This window comes from Cupressus sempervirens, chromosome 4 (genome assembly GCF_028749045.1).
Source record: "Cupressus sempervirens isolate cs-2001-9-10 chromosome 4, ASM2874904v1, whole genome shotgun sequence".
Classification (NCBI taxonomy): Eukaryota; Viridiplantae; Streptophyta; class Pinopsida; order Cupressales; family Cupressaceae; genus Cupressus; species Cupressus sempervirens.
In genome coordinates, this window is record NC_143121.1 from 781,021,976 (window position 1) to 781,039,988 (window position 18,013).

The 18,013-nt window shown below is 41.6% G+C and overlaps 1 protein-coding gene across 1 annotated transcript in view; it reads left to right on the forward strand.

The window, feature by feature from the left end:
- Window positions 1–18,013, forward strand: part of COR413-PM2 (cold-regulated 413-plasma membrane 2) — a 43,120-nt gene that overhangs the window by 18,524 nt on the left and 6,583 nt on the right. The window lies entirely within an intron of this gene.

Genomic DNA, 18,013 nt, shown 5'->3' on the forward strand with positions numbered 1-18,013 from the left:
TTTCAATTACCTGCCTAACATTTCATTCATGGAAGCAAGTTCTTTGGTTAAAACAAATTACACTGACCTTAGCTGTAGGGTGATGTTTACCCTCACTGACCATAATGGACTACCTTTCTAATAATATTCAGTAATCGACCCAAGCAGGCATCGTAGCCCACTTTTGGCAGATTTTGTGGCCTAATGTTTGTGATTTACCTGACAAATGTAGCAGCCAATGAGAAAAAGATACAGTGTTTAATAGTACAGAACATGAGGACTACTAGATTGATGTAGCATTTCCATGCTAGATAACGTTGCTACAATAAAAACAGCATAATAGTAAGCCCACACATTGCTAGGGAAGCCGCTGAAAACATTTGAAATAGTGCCATAAATGGAAAGCTGGTTCCAAGCTTTGTCTTGGGTGATTTTACAGAAGTGTTATTTCATTTTTCTCTCCCTTTTGTTTTTCCAGTTCACAAGCTTGTTCAAATGTGCTTTAACTTTGCATGCTGTTTTTAGGCACTACTGAGGTTAATTCCTTTGATTGACATACTTAAAGTATATACATTATAATATATATGCAATTTAACCAGTAAGATTGTGTTGTTAGGAAACAGTGTATCAGGATGTTCCCGACGGGGTATTGGGAGGTTCCCGACGGTGTATCAGGATGTTCCCGACGGGGTATCGGGATGTATGCTGTCAAGCCGACATGTATTGGGATGTATCTGGAAGGTTCTATTATTGTAGTTGACATGTTGTATGTGGTCGACGGATACCTTTGAGAAGGTTCCTCGGATAGTATTTATATCCCCTTTCGGGATCATTGTAATCATCATATCAGAACCTAATGTAATATCTTGGCGTATGCGAATATAATAAGGAGTTCTGCTATTCTTATCTGCTATCTGTATGCATTGTTTCTTTACCCAGCATGGTAAACATTTGGCGCCGTTGCCCGATGGACCTAGAAAAGCAGGAGAATGAAGAGTAATGCTGAATCAGCTGAACAAGAATAAAAACAACCTGAAGGACAAGGACGAAATACACACAGCACATGGAGATCTAATTTTGGCGCAGCAAGCAGAACGCAAGAGGAGGTTCCAGAAGATTGCTGCCGACGAAGGCAGAATCGCGGAAGCATTGTTGAAGGAGACTCGACAGCGGGTAGAGTTGGTGGAAGAGGCATGGGAGGAGTTTTTGAATTGGTGTTCGTCGAGGGAAGACAATCCTGACAGAAGAGAATCGACTCGCATGGCTTGGAGTGCCGAAGGAGCAAGAGCGTGGAGTGAACTTTTCGTCTGGGATCCACTTCCAGAAGGAACAGATTCGCTTAATGGATACCCTTCTTCACCAAACAGCACAGCTGTCGAAATACCAAGTGTGAGCGTTGGGATACCAACTGTGAGCATCGGGATACCAAGTGTGAGCGTTGGGATACCAAGCGTCGGGATGGCAGGACCAAAGGAGAAGTTACCTAAATTTGATGGTGATGGAGCAGCTGATCCCATCTGACATTGTAAAACCTGTGAAACGATTTGGAGAGCCAATGGCATAACGGATACAAAAGAATGGATGAAGCAATTTTTGGCAACCCTACGGGGTGTTGCAATTGATTGGTTTACTGATACCAATCCACAAAAGTTAAATAGTTGGGGTAACATTAAAAAGGAGTTCATCACAAAATTTCAACTCCTACACGACGATAATGAAATTGTAGCGGAGATATTCAATACTAAGCAAGGGAAGAATGAAACATTCCGAGTCTTCGCGAGGAAATTGAAGGACTTGATCAATAAGATGGAGAATAAGCTAGTTGACGAGTTACGGAAAAGATGGTTCATTGAAGGCCTTCACCCAAACCTGCGAAAGAAGATGAAGATTGTGCCACCATCGACATACATTGAAGTGTATAACCGGGCAATCAACCTGGAAAGTGAGTAGAAGACCAAGAAGAAGAAGAAGAATAGTTCATCCGATTCAAATGATGACGCCTCTTCAGGAGAAGATAGCAACAATGATGAGGGTAGTAGCAAGAAGGTTCGTGCCCTTCAGAAAAACATGATTCGGATGATGAAGGAATTCAAGAGCATGAACAAGGAAACTAAGGGCAATGAACTATGGTGCATGGAGTGCAAGAAGGAAGGCCATATGAAGGGATCCTTCCCAAAAGAGCAATATTGTGAGATCTACCAGATTATGGGACACTCGGTAAAGGAATGCCCTTTCAATCTGAAAACAAGAACACCGCAGCAAGTGTTCCTGAGACAGGAAGCGTCCGTGTCCGGAGGGTGCCACGTCAGGAGGATACAGAAATAGTCGGTGCGGTCAACACAACAACAACAACAATAGCGGCAACAACAATAATGGCGGGAGGAGTCAAATCCAGTATGATGCGAATGGCCGACCGATAGTCCAATGCCGCGCATGCAATTTGTGGGGTCACTTCGCCCGAGAGTGCACAACGGCGAACACACCGAAGTTGCTATGCCGATGGTGTGGACTTGGCGATCATGACTATGCTAAATGCTCGAAGTTTGGAGTAAACTTGATTACCATCGGGATGGACGAGGAAGAAGTTTTGGCAATCACTCAGAAGCAGGCGAAGCTATGCCCCGATCCGACAGAGGAAAAGAAGAGACTGGAGGATGCATGGGCAGAGATCCAGAGAGCGACCTAGGTAGAAACAACACACCTGAAGGACACGCTTGGTACCTCTGTACGGAATTGCACAGAACAAAATATTGTACGACAAATATTGCAAGTCGAGGTACCGGTCAGGATAAATGATCTGTTGCTCACTATGCCTCAACTTCGTACGGCACTCACGAATATAGTCCCGATTGCTAAGCAACCAATAGAGCAAGAAAAGGAGAAATAGGGGGGCACAAGTGTAGAAGACCCGATGCTGTTAGCTCTTTCATCCGGATGCTATCCGACGGTTGTCGAAATCGGCATTCTCGGAATTGTGTTAACAGACACGATCATGGACGGAGGGTCTGGTGTCAATGTGCTGCCAGAGGATACTTGGAAAAAGTTGGGACAGCCAACATTGTGGCCACCTACCTTCCAGTTGTTAACAGTCGATCAATATGGAATCAAGCCATTGGGAATACCCACAGTGCAACCAGTAACAATTGGAACACAACCATTCCTGTTGGACTTCGTCATGATTCCTCTGAAGCGGAAAGGATACGATGCTATTTTGGGTCGGGGGTGGCTGATACAAGCCAAGGCAAAACATGATTGGAAGAAAAATACTTTATCACTTGAAAGCAAAGGCCGAAAGTATGTCATTGGTCTACACACTCAGATGGTTGGAGAAGAAGCTCTATCGTCGGATTCTGAAGGAGAAGAGGCAGAGTATGGAACCCGATCAGGAGGGAGTCCTACGATTGGAAGGAGATGATGATTTGGATTCAGTAAATGGTCTTTACCATTGGCAGATAGAAGACTATGAACTGTTTCAGAGTTGCAACATACTGATGATAGATGAAGGACACAATGTTGATAAATTTTCAAGGAAATTCACCGAGATGAAGGAAGGAGATGCGCCACTAGATGTGACACCCGCACATAAGTTCACTGAAGGGGAACCCATCAAATATGAGGAAGCCACGTTGCAAACCATGAATTTAGGAGATGAAGCCGAACCACGAAACATACTGGTGGGAGATAATTGGGACCCAGTACTGAAGGCAACAACATTCAAGATATTTTTGGAGTACAATGATGAGTTTGCGTGGACATACAAGGACTTGAAAGGAGTACCCCCAGAATTGTGTGTGCACCGCATCCCATTGATCGAAGGCACAGTACCTGTACGGAAGCGGCCCTACAGGATGAACAAGAACTATGCGGCATGGGTTATGGAGGAAATCAACCAGATGTTGGAAGCTGGCATTATCTTCAAAGTGCAAACTAACTAGCGAATGGGTGTCGCCAATAGTGATCTCACTGAAGAAGGATACCACTCAGATCCGGATATGCGTCGATTTCAGATGCCTGAATGCAGTCACCATCAAGGATCCGTTCCCAATTCCATTCATCGACAACATCCTGGAGGAGGTAGCGGGACACGAGATCTACTCATTTGTGGATGGTTTTTCCGGATACAATCAAATTTCAATCGCGGAAGAAGATAACCTGAAGACGACATTTGTCGTAGAAGATGGGGTGTACGCCTATAATTGGATGCCGTTCAGTTTGTGCAATGCGCCTGCTACATTCCAACGGATCATACCTCACATCTTTGATAAGATGTCTATTGGAAACTTCAAGGCATTTTTGGATGATTGGTTGGTGTTCAGCGCGGAGGACAAACATCTGGCAGCCTTGGGCGAGTGTATGGAGAGATGCTGATGCGCGTGCTTGGCTCTGAACCCGAAGAAGTGCAGGTTTATGGTTCCCCAAAGAAGGTTGCTCGGACACATAGTTTGTAAGGAGGGGTGGAAGACAGATCCGGATAAGGTGAGAGTGATGTTGGAGATGCAGCCGTCTACCAATGTAACGGAGGTAAAATCTTTCCTCAGACATATAGGCTATTACAGACACTTCATTAAATTTTTTGCCAAGGTAGCTTATCCGCTAGACAGGTTAACGTGCAAGGGAGAATCATTCCGATGGGAAAAGGATCAAGATGAAGCATTTGAAGGGCTCAAAGTACGATTGGCTACGACACCCATCTTGGCGTATCTGGATTGGAGCAAAGAATTCCATGTACAGGTCGATGCTTCTAACTATGCAATTGGAGCAACCTTGGCGCAAACAGGTACCCACGGGCTGGATCACCCGATCTACTTCGTCAGTCGACTACTATCAAGAGCCGAATAGAATTATAGTACGACCGAACGAGAGGCTTTGGGGATGGTCTACGCAGTACATAAAGTTCGTCATTACTTGCTGGCGACATTGTTCGTCTTCTATGTCGACCATCAAGCTCTACTATATATGATCAACAAACCTGTCAGTCAAGGAAGGATCAGCCAATGGTTACTCTTGTTGCAGGAGTTTACCTTAAAGATCATCATACGACCAGGGAAGAAACACGTAAGCGCAGATCATCTGTCACGTATTAGAATAGGAGAACCAGGAGACGGTGTGAATGATGACTTTCCTGATGCGCAGTTGTTTTAGATTATTGCACTACCAAAGTGGTACACAAGCATTGGCGAGTACTTGTCGACGGGACAATTTCCAAGTAACATGCCACCGAATGAAAGACGAAAGTTGGTGATACGGGGCAGAACATTTCAGCTGATTAATGGACTGTTGTATAAAATGGTACCCGATCAGATCCTGAGGCGTTGTGTCCTGGAGGAAGAAATCCCACGGGTACTGAAGGAAGCGCATGAAGGACCAGGAGGACACATGGGGCCGGACACAATTGCACGAAAGATACTTCTGGCAGGACTATGGTGGTCAACAATACACGACGACGTCGGGGAATGGGTCGTTGCATGCGATACATGTCAGCGAGCCAGGAAACCTTTGAAGAGAGACTTCATGCCTCTAAATCCCTCTCATGCTCAGGAGCTCTTTGAACGGTGGGGTTTGGACTTCATCGGACCTTTGAAAACGAGCACAACCAGAAGGTGCCGTTACATCATCGTCGCGGCGGAGTACTTGACCAAATGGGTGGAGGCGTGCACACTACCAGACAACTTAGCGGTAAGCACAGCAAAGTTTATATATGAGCAAATTATTACTAGGTATGGAATCCCATTGTAGTTAACAAGTGATAGAGGAGGACATTTTGTAAACCATGTTATTCGCCTGCTCACCACGGAGTTCAAAATCTATCATTCGTTATCAAGCCCTTACTACCCAAGAGCAAATGGACAGGCCGAGGCTCCCAATAAAGTTCTGGTGTCGATTATATACAAATCAAGCCCGGTCGAAGGCAAGGACTAGGAGGAAAAATTACCCTTTGCCCTTTGGGCTTACCGCACGGCGTATAAAGTCACAACGGGGCATACGCTGTTTCAATTGATGTTCGGACAGGAGGCCGTAGTACCAACGAAATTTATGATTTCGAGCCTCAGGATAGCACTGGAAAATGAGTTAGGAGACATGGAAAGTTTAAGGGAGTGGCTGAACAAATTGAACACGCTGGAAGAGAAGTGATTATTGGCACAGTGGGTGACTGAGGTAACACAGAACAGGCGAAAGGCATGGCACGATAAACACTTGAAATTGAATCGGTTTCAAGCTGGACAGTGGGTGTTGAAGTATGGCGGTTGGAATGAGATCAAGCCAGGCAAGTTCAAGGTTAAGTGGGTCGGGCCGTATCAGATCCGGGAGGTAGGCGACAACGGAGTGATCAAATTGTGGACGCTCGACGGACAGGAAGTTCCGGACATAGTCAACCGGTGCAAGTTAAAAATTTATCGCATGTAGGGTAAGCCTTCGCCATCCAGAATTGTGAACGAGCAATAGTATTGTATTTGCTAAAATAAAATTAAAAAAAAAAAAAGAGAGAAAGTGTGAGAAGCATCGTACGTTCTCCTGGCCATACGGCATATGAGTCTCTTGTCCGTACGGACTTGGCACGTACGATGTCTAGGAAGAATGAACCGTACGGTTGAATAATAAGGCAATATGAAGCATAGGGATGATAAAAAGACATTATTATTATTGAAGGCAATTGTTAGGTTCCTGGAGGCATATGGCTATATCACCATATGGCAGCCTTGGTGAAGATTTTCTAACTTTTTTTTTTTTTTTTTTTTTCCAATTGAAAGCTACGAAGGCTAATAGCAAACGAAGACCAACATTGTTCCAATCAAGCGACACTTTGCATACCCGTGGCTGCCTATCCTGCCGATGTATCCATTTTTGCGCTTGCTGAGAGTAAGTCCTTGAGGCTCCTACATCGGCTTTCGATTCAATGCTCAGTATCAGACCTATTTTCCCGCCCTCACGCACAATTGAAATCGAATTTTAGCCTCTTTCTTATTGGGCTCCCTCCTCTTCACGGATCGATTGCTTCCCTTGTTCCAGCTGACCCTTGAGGTCATCAGTTCTCATTTGAAAGCTGTCCATAGTATATGTTGAAAGTATTGCTCTGAAGAGTTTGATCAGAGGGCACACGTAGCAAGAGTTACAGTGCTCTTCGGGCGAAATCGATAGTATGCTTGCACAGATTCTTTTTTGTATCAGGCGACATGATTCCACACAGATTTTCTTTCAAAGCCGGGTAAGCATGGAGTGATGGCATGAGGACTTGTTCTACAAATGCGTAGGAGAGACATTGCAGAGGAAGGTGTCAGGGCAAGTAAACCATCTGCTATTCTTCAGTCGGCACGTATCCATACCCAGCTTGAATACAAAGAGCTTGACGATGAGACAAAAGTTCTCTCTCATGAACGAGTTCCATCAGAATTGAGAAAAATATTATGCAAGCCCGTTTGGACAAAAAGCTACACAAGCCCAGTTGGCACAACAAATCAATGAAAAACCACAGACCATTCAAGAATACGAGTCAGGAAAAGCAATTTCCAATCAGCAAGTCATTATAAAACTCGAATAGGTGCTTGGGGTAAAATTGTGTGGTGGAAAGAAGTGACCCATCATGAATCAGCTTTCTTGTGGAGTCAGAGACTTATGTTGTTCAGTTTTATAAGAGCTACATGTTTCCATTTGTGATAATTGTACAAGAGATACGTGTAAAACAAGGGAATCCGTACGGCCGTATGACGGGCACAAGAAGGATAATAAGCATCCGCACTCACGTTAAGAAGGGAATTTTTGCAAGCCGTACAGACAAGTAACTGAATTAACGACTTTCTTTTCAGCAAAAGGCATAGTATGCAATCAGCCGATAAGAGAGCTTGGAGGAAGCACCTCGAGCAAGATTCGGCCATGAATCAAGATGTGCAGGCTGGACCCTCTCACGCACGGCCGTGAGGAAAGGAAAAAGGCAAACATAGGGCAAAAGTGCAGAATCAGCCGGATGTGCAGACAATGCCACGGACAGTAGTCTTTGAAGGATTGAATGGTTGGGATTGTCGAAAATGGGGGGATGAACACCCGGATACTCACCTGGTTAAAGCAAGCATCAGGAAGGCGCAGGTGGAGTGGGCTATTCGGATGCCACTGTTCTGTATCCGGGATTTTGAGGGCGTCTTTTGGCCGATGATTGAGGCTTATGACAGGCATTCTCGGAAATGCTCAATTCCGTATTTGGGGTATGACATCGTGGTATCTTTTCGCCTAGCCGATTTTATGAGAGTATTTGGTATACCAGGAGCGGCGCAAGGTGGAGCCAAGATTGATGGTAAACCCAAAAAGATGAGCAAGGAGACGAAGTTGCAGCTAATACGGATGGTGTGTAATGACGAGGTACAACAGCACATCGATACCCTCATGGATACTTCGAAGAAAAGAGGGCTGCGGAAGTCTGATATTCGCGAGGGACATTGGAAGTGTTTGATGGATGTGGTGAAAAGTAGGCTTATAGGATCCAGCAGGGCATCCGACGTTTCTTTCCCATTGGTCAGTATGATGAATGGAATCATGAACGGGAAGGTGTATGACTGGGCTTCACTGTTAGCTACGCGCATGGATGAGTTCATGACCCTGCAGCACAAAACGTTCTATATGCTGCACTATGCCATCGGACTCTTTTTGGAAGCTACGGCCAGGACGGTACCCCATGAGCAACTGGAAGTTAAGCCGAGTCCGACGGCACTTGGCGAGCCTCCGGTAATGCATTGGAAGCATTTGGATTCACCTACAGGTCAGAAGAGCGTGGGCCAGAAGAGGACACGGCAATAGATGGAGGAATCGGGTAACATAGATAGCGGCCGTCAGGATACATCTTGCGACGAGGATGACAAATCTGAGGGCATGGAGGTGGAAGAGGAGGAGGAGGAAGAAGATGAGGAGGGTAGAGTAGTTTCAGCAGTCCTACTTCGCTTCTCGTGGCAATTGACAGTTGCACCGGTGACTACTACTTCAGCTCTAGTAATTCCAGCACCACACATACACACCATGGCGGATGTTCACATTCCAGGGTTCGATCAGTTTCGGCGTCTAGTGGTGATGATCCCTTCACTCTACATCCTACATCACGAACAGTAGTAGCACCTGTGCAACCATCAGTGTGCCAACGGACAGCATCAACCGCAGCCACGAGTATGCAGCCAGCAATTCAGGAACCGGCTCCCATACCTGTAGTAGACAGTTTGCCTCAACCACTTCCAGTGGCGGAGCCAGTAACAGAGGAAGGAGTCAGTCAGGGAGGCACGCAGGAGCAGGTTCGGCTGGAAGTGATTGGGTTAGATGCAGTAGTCACCATAGCGGACACTTTGTTGAATGAGGATTAGGGTATGCATTCCACCATTCTTGAAGCGACACCCCAGGAGCCATCAGTTGTACCAACAAACATAGCAAGTCGGGCGAGTGAGTACTTGAGGCGACGGTTACTTGCCCCAGTCACCAAAAGTCCCTCCATTCAATCTCCCTTGAGAGAGCACACGCACTTGGAGGCCAATTGGTCGAACAGTGAGATAGTCAAGATACCGGCATCACCAGAGGTGGAGGATCAGAGTGCAACGGCAGCTGAAAAAGTGGATGGAGGAACACAGGTGTTAGACCCTCTGCCAGCAAAGGAGGACATGGATATTCATTCTCGCCTGGCTATCATCGTAGAGCAGAGCAAGTCCATAGTAGAGTTGGTGCTAACAGAGCGAAGAAGGGTAGAGGCTGGGTAGAAAGCTCGGGAGACGGCAGAGAAGGCTCGGGAGGAGATGGTCGACCGACTTACCACCCAGCAGCTTGCATGGGAAGCAGAGCGAACAGCCCTGTTAGCACAGCTCGAGGAGAATTCTCGAGGGAAGCAGCAGGTAGAACAACAGTTAGCTGCGGTGGAGCAGCAACTAGCAGCAGCTGAGTAGCGGTTGGTAGCAGCACTTAAAGAGAAAGTGGACTCGGTGCAACAGGCTCATGATCAGAAGGAAGTTGAGTGTCAGGAGGTTGCGTTGATATTGAAGGAAATGGTGGAGGAAAACTCTCAGATTAGAGCTGATTTGTAGGTCTGGACAGATCAAGTGTATCAGCTTCGACGCAGCTGGTCTTCACAGTCGAAGACTCAGCCTTCGGGCTCATGATGTATCAGTTCATGTTCTTTTGTTTTATGAATAATGTAGTTAGTTGTGGGTTTTTGTCCTGTCGTCCGGAGACGACTTTCCTTTTTGGAGGGGATGATGTCGTCAGGAAACAGTGTATCAGGATGTTCTCGACGGGGTATTGGGAGGTTCCCGACGGTGTATCAGGATGTTCTCGACGGGGTATCGAGATGTTTCCGACGGGGTATTGGGATGTATGCTATCAGGCCGACATGTATCGGGATGTATCTGGAAGGTTCTATTATTGTAGTTGATATGTTGTATGTGGCCGACGGATACCTTCTAGAAGGTTCCTCGGATAGTATTTATATCCCCTTTCGGGATCATTGTAGTCATCATATCAGAACCTAATGTAATATCTTGGCATATGCGAATATAATAAGGAGTTCTGCTATTCTTATCTGCTATCTGTATGCATTGTTTCTTTACCCAGCACGGTAAACAGATTGGTAGATCTTATTTTTAACACGCAAGGCATCCTTCGTTACTTTAACCCAATGTAATGAAAGACATAGGTAAAGGTATGACCCTTTTCTATCCCCGCTATATTTCAAATCTTTGCAACATATGCCCTATCCTTATTATGACCCGCTGAGAATATAGAATTAAATAGACTTAAGGGCTTTAGAATTAGTATCATTCAGCGTTATTTGGTAGTAGCAAGGAAGACTTTAGTGAATACTTACAAGAAAACTCCATCATAGGACAGGGGGCACATCCTGCCCTGGTACTCACTGTGTCTGGTGGTTACATCTATATATGATACAACCATACTTTTTATCATATACTCACATACTTGGTATGCATCTCTGTTTTCATACCAGTACCTGTGCCCCCAGATCTTGAAGCAAGTAGGCTTAGTGTTAAATTTTCCAACTGAAAGTATGCAGAAATCAACCCAGAAAATGCTAACAGCATGAATATTTTTTTTATTTCTTGACAATAAATATGTACAATCCGAAATAACTAATCTAATATGACTCACTTGAGGGGCCAGCACACATTGGATTTCTGGAGTGACCTCAGCGTCCTGCAGATTACAAAAAGATTGTCTGACATCTAGTATGACTTGCTGGAGTGGCCAGCACACAGATTGGATTTCTAGACCTCTAGTATAGCTATGTCACAGAGTTCTGTGTTCATGTTTGGTAAAGATAAATTTTGGATTAGATTCAGCAAGGAAAACATTCGAAGACAAGAATTCATGATTAAATTCACCTAATATAAATTCCAATTTGTTTTTATAATATGCATAATAAATACACAAAATATATTGATTTTTTTTCAAAAAGATATTAAAATGCATTTATAGTTAGAGTTATTAGTATTTAGTCTTATTATGTTTTTAATATAAATTATTTATCTATTTTGGCAAATTGCTGTCAAGATGGGAGCTCACTGATAGATGAGTGACCTCAATTTGAAGATAATTTCTTGCAGTTTTTCTAGCTTTGCTATTGTGAGAAGGTTGTCCTAATGAGCCATAAAGAATGCATACATTTCCATAATTTTATCGTCAACACCTCTCTCAAAAGGGTAAATGCTTGTTGTGGGAGCTGATAGTGAGCTCACACACAACAGGATCACTAGCAAACCAAAAATAAAATCCCACAAGAGAGTATGATAATAGAATAGCTTTTTCTTTGTTATGGATGCCAAATGTGTAGTGCCCGAAGTTGCTGGATTCGTCCCCTGCTGCTCGGATTCGGGTCTAGGTCCGCATGGGTCCGGATTTGCCCACGGGTCCGAGCAGGGTCCTTAGTTTGGATTGTGGGTTCGCCCGGGTCCTTGTTGGAGTGAACCCAGACGAATCCATAGCGAACCCAACAGGACCTGGGGCTAAAACAACTTTAAAGAGTGTGTTTTTTCGTTTTTTTCTGATGTACCTCTAAAAGGAACTTAATAAAAGATATTTAACTCATCTAATCTCTAATGTTGAGGAGGATGATGATATAGCAGCATATGGGACTAGTGCAACTAGTTTGGGTTCCAATGATGAGGATCTGGATATAGTTGCAGTTGGGGATGAAGCCATTGACCCCTCATTTTATGATGATCCATTTGACCCTTTAAGGGCATTTGATACGATGATTATTGATAAACTACTAAACACTCGTCATCTATCATGATGTTTCAAACTTTATTATTTGATGAACTAGTCTATGTTTTGCAATTTAGTAATTCAATGTATAATTTTCTTTACAATCATGAAGATCGATTAATGAGCGAGTATTTAATGTTTATCGTTGACATTTGGCATTGATCAATGATCAAGCAACAATTATTTATACTGTGAAATGACTTTGTTTTGCAACTATGCATGTTTCTCTTGTGTGTGTTTATATATATATATATATATACTCATGAGCCCATCCACGAACCCAAATGGGAAAAAAAAAATTTGCCCAAACCCACGAACCCAAACCTCGAACCCGAATCCATCCCTGAACTCGAATCGGCAACTTTGGTAGTGCCCAATAATGGATCAATACCCTATGATTTAAACAAAATGTACACTGAGTCCTTACGTAGGCAAGATGATAGATAGTATTAGACAAGATTATGACAAGTTTCTTAATTTTTATAACATGAGACGATAAAAAGTAAGTGACAAGATAAGGATCACACGATATCTAACACTTATGGAATATTCCCAGACCCTTATGTAAGCTTAACATGCAAAAATGTTTGCATAGGATCGGCTAAAACACCCTATTCGCACAAACAGCCCTGCTTAAGTGCAATTTAAGGAGAAGTCGATAAATGCAGAGATGCATGGATGAGTCTTGGCTACTAGGCCATGTTAGGTACCTTCTACAATATATCTCTTACAAATGGAGCACATAAGGAAAACCACATGGGCATAAGCTTTTCAAATGAGAGAATGCAAGAAAACAATCATGTATCAGTAATGAATGGAGGACTCAACATAACCCCCTTTGATGATTGCATCCACCACATATACAATAGATATTCACCCATAGGAGAGAGAGTGAAACTATATATATTCCTCTCATAATGAAGTATCAACCAATGAAGAATACTTCGAGATGAAATAGAATCCAATGCCGTGCAAATAACATGTCTTCCTTTTGGAAGAAACAAGTCTAATGGTCGATGTAGATGAAACTCCCAACTACAAGAAGAGAAATGAGGGAAGAAACCTCATGATGTTGCTATGTGAAAATTGATCAAGTGCTGCCATGTTAGAGTATGCGACACAAGAATAAGGTGATATCCCAATCAGTGATCGGGGCAAATCAAGATATGTGGAAACTCATGAACAACCTCCAAAGGCAATGATTGTTTGACAACAACAGTGCAATGAGGGTCAATAGAGAGGAGAGATAACTACTCAAATGTGTCCAAATCTGCAATATGAGACTTGCAAAACAAATTTGATAAACTGAAGTATTCTACAAAGCTGAATCTAGAAGACAATGGTGCCCCTGTTGATTAGGAATGATGAGAGCCTTAAGTCATTGATTTTGCTGAAGGAGTTGATGAAGGTGAATCTAAAGAAAACATCAACGTCATCAGTTAAAGATTCGATTCAAATCACTCTAAAGTATCAAACTCTTCGAATAAAATCACAATCATATGGTATGTTATCTAAATCATCAAGAGTTATAAGAAAGTCTACAAGAGAATTCTCTGGGAATGGCTGTGTTTTAGGATCTCTATATATCTTCCAAACTCTAGTAGAAAGAATAAGAGGATGTCCAATGTATGCAATGGAATTTAAGATATTATCAACATGGCATAAAATCACTCTCAAGACATGATCCTTTTTAACAATTACAAACAAATTTCTCATAGGTTAAAGATGAAACCAAGGAAGATTTTTCAAGATGGAAAGACCATACAAAAGTGGTTAAAGATGAAGCCAAGGAAGATGTTTCAAGATGGGATCTCTCCATTGTGTATGGTTTCCCCTTTTCAAGATGATTAGAGAAGGATGAAACAAAAAAGCCATAATGTACTAAGATATAACTCCAAATTTACAAAGACAACAACCCTCAACAACAATTAGAAACCCCCAAAGATGATCAATATTGAAAATGAAGCACCCCTCCCCCCAACCCAACCCTCGCAACACACAAAAAAATGTGAAAAAGGTAGAACATCTATAGGTTTCAAGATTTGCATGTAATCACCGAGTTTTAGATATTGGGAATCATTGAATAAAAGATCCCTAAGGTTGAATTGGAAAAGTGCATGGATAAAATAGAAGAGCTCTTGGCCTTTCCAATATTGTAAGAATCATGAAAATTAGATTAATAGGAAGAAAGTTATGAACTTGGTTGTCTATGTTGTTGGTAAATTCTATATTGTATCCGACTGGTAGAATAGTATCCGAAAGGGTGCGTGACGGTTGTGTCATCCCTTCGGGAAGGTATATGTACACCGTCTGGAATGGAATTTGTAATCATCATCATTGGAGTTATTGTAAATGGATAGAAGGAGAACCCTATAGTAGCCCAAATCACTTTTAAATTGGAGAAGTTCATAGATTTGGAACTTTGATGCCATATAGGAGCTAATAATGCCCTCACACAACCCAGATAACTTCCAAAAAGAGAATTTCCTTAAGAGAGTATGACAAGAGAATAATTTCCTACTAATGGATGTAAATTGGACAATAATCAATTGTTAATCAATCCCTCAAGATTAATACAAAATGTGCACAAGGCCTTGGTTATATAGGCAAAGGGAGAGATGGGATTGGACAAGATTATGATGGGTGTCTTAATCGTTGACATAGGAAACCATTAATTAAATGACAAGATGAGATAAGAGAAGATCACATCACAAGGAAGACCTCTAGAAAGATTCCAAGATCCCCAAGTCAATACGTGAAAACATGAATAGAATCTGTTATGAGGTTTTCACACCATTGCCTCATTGCAAATGGGGACCCACTTTTTTTGCTTTAGCAGTAGTAGTGGTCTTAGGTGTTTTTAGTCGATGGAGTTTTCAAGTCTCCTAGTCTGAGAGATGAGTTTGAGCAATTTTAGCTTGCTGGGAAATCAAGTCTGTCATGGATATGTGCAAAAGCCAGGCTAAGCTAGTTAGGGAGGTGGAGGTTTAACCAAGTGATTGATGAAATGAGTTAAAACCTTTTGAAAACCCTCCTTCTATCTTCAACTCGATCTTAGAAAGTTAAGATAGGTTGTGGGAGGTTACAATGCTAAAGGCATGTTGAACCCTGAACTTTTTTAAGTTTGGATTTTTTTTTTGAAAACTTCCAAAATTTAGAATCTTTTATTATAACTCCTATGAAGCTGAAAACTATCTCAAACATCTTGATAGTATTCGTATAAAATATATTTTAAAGTATAAGAAAGGAAATAAAATATAAAATATAATTGGAGTTATATAAAAATAACTTCAAGCATAGGAAAGAAAACATAAGAAAGAAAACTAATGCAACTTAATTTTTTTTTTATATAAATCACTTCACCATTTGAGCTAAAACTTTGTTTAAGTTTGGATGAAGAGAGATAGAGGTGGCAAAATTCCTCTTAGCCTAGGGATTCCACCCCATGAAATTCCTTAGGGTATAATATCTCTGCCCTAATGAAACTCCGGAGTTAGGATGCAGCCAGACCTCTAGGTGATGAGATTTTGAAGGCATGACAGAGTTTTGGACTTGGTGAATTCCATTTTAGGAAAACCCTCCAATCCTAAAACCTCTCCAAGAAGGGACGGAAAAAATTGATGAAGACAAAATGCGTAAGTTGTGAGAATAAAAATTGATAATCAAAATCATGAAATTGTGAGTTAAAAGATGAGTTTTGAGGCAAGACAAGGTTCATGGAAGGTATTTAAATATTTTTAATACTAGGAATTCCACCCATGATAAGTTGTCAACTTTTGAAATCTCAATTAAAGAAGAATGCAGTTTTCTTCATAAAGTTATGTAACAAGTTGTGAGGACTAAACAATCAATGAGAAAGACTAAGGATGAGATTTTTTTTGAGTAAGAAAGGGGACATGAAATCAGTCAGAATTCCTCTAATCCTAGGAATTATGCCCTTGGTCTTTCCTCTCTCACCAAATCTCCACCCCAACAGTGAAGGAAGTTCTTAATTCAAATCAAATGCCCAAGTTGAGGAGATAGATAACCAATGAATGAAAGAGGCAAAAGTAGCAAGATGAAGAGGTTTAAAGATGAAATGTTGAAGGCAAATTGGAAAGTTTGATTAATACTAGGCATGTAGAGGTGGCAGAATCCCTCTTCTCCAAGGAATTCAGCACAGAATTCCTCAAAAACCGAAATCTCTACCCCCATCAAATTTGATTTTTTCTTGCAAATTTGATCAATTCAATGATTCTACAAGTCTAATGGCAGCAAAGAGAAGTGAAATTCGACAATTCTCTAAGGGTGAAGTCAAGATTTTGGGGTCAAGATGATGAAAGAAAAAGTCTAGTCAGAATTCCTCCAATCCTAGGGGAATTCTGCCATGAGTTTAAACAGATAAAAGGGATGTGAAATGAAATAACCCCAAAATGATGAATTCTGCCAAGCACTAATGAGGACTATCAACAAAATAAGATTTTTGTGGTCACAATTTTTCATGGAAGATGAATTTCATTTCTCAACTCCCAAAAAATCTGCGATGGGCTGAAAATGAAGGACAAAAAGACCAAATTTACAGAATTGAAGAAGATAAAAAATTGATTTTACTCTTTGTCCCTTTGCTAATGGAAGGGTAAGCAATTAAGGATAACATGAAGCCAATTTGAGATATGGTGGAAATCTCCTCTAGAGCTGAAATCTCCGCCTCGGAGAAATTCAACTTAACATGGCCAAAATTTGAGATTTTGATCTCAATCATTGAAAGGCAGAAAACAGTGATTACATCAGCACTAAGGCAGCAAACTATTAAGAAGAGGAAGCAAATAACATTGGGGAGGGCAGCATGCCATCTTGGGAGAACAATTATATCATTGCCAATAGTTTTGAAACTCCACAAGGCTAGATTGTGGAAGCAACAAGTTCAGAGTTTTCTCCCATAAATCATAAGTTGCAAGATCAAAATCATTTTACCAATAAATAAAAAAAAATCAAACTTGAGATTTGCAAGAAGAAAGAGAAATTTGGTCAAATGCAATAAGTGGATTCTATAAGGAGATGGCTCAAGCTTGAGGATTTCTAAATGAGTAGAAAAACTCAAGTCATCAAAGTGCAAATTTAAGCCAAAATCAAAGATGAAATTCAAGAAAAGTCAAAATCTACAAGTGGAAGAATTCTTTTATCAACTTGGTTTCCCTTCAAAAATCCAAGTTTTGCAAGGTAAATCGTTCAAGGAGAGGCTTGGAAGGTAAAAGATGAAGATGATGGCAAGGCTTAGCTAAAGACTTCAAGAGGAGAAATAAGTGGATTCTATAAGGAGATAGCTCAAGCTCGAGGATTTCTAAATGAGAAGAAAAACTCAAGTCATCAAAGTGCAAATTTAAGCCAAAATCAAAGATGAAATTCAAGAAAAGTCAAAATCTACAAGTGGAAGAATTCTTTTATCAACTTGGTTTCCCTTCAAAAATCCAAGTTTTGCAAGGTAAATTGTTCAAGGAGAGGCTTGGAAGGTGAAAGATGAAGATGATGGCAAGGCTTAGCTAAAGACTTCAAGAGGAGAAATAATTGGATTCTATAAGGAGATGGCTCAAGCTCGAGGATTTTTGAATGAGAAGAAAAACTCAAGTCATCGAAGTGCAAATTTAAGCCAAAATCAAAGATGAAATTCAAGAAAAGTCAAAATCTACAAGTGGAAGAATTCTTTTATCAACTTGGTTTTCCTTCAAAAATCCAAGTTTTCTTTGAAGGAATCCAACCACATGAAGGATTTCATCACTTCAAGAATCAGAAGATAAAAGTTCATAATTACAATCAAGTG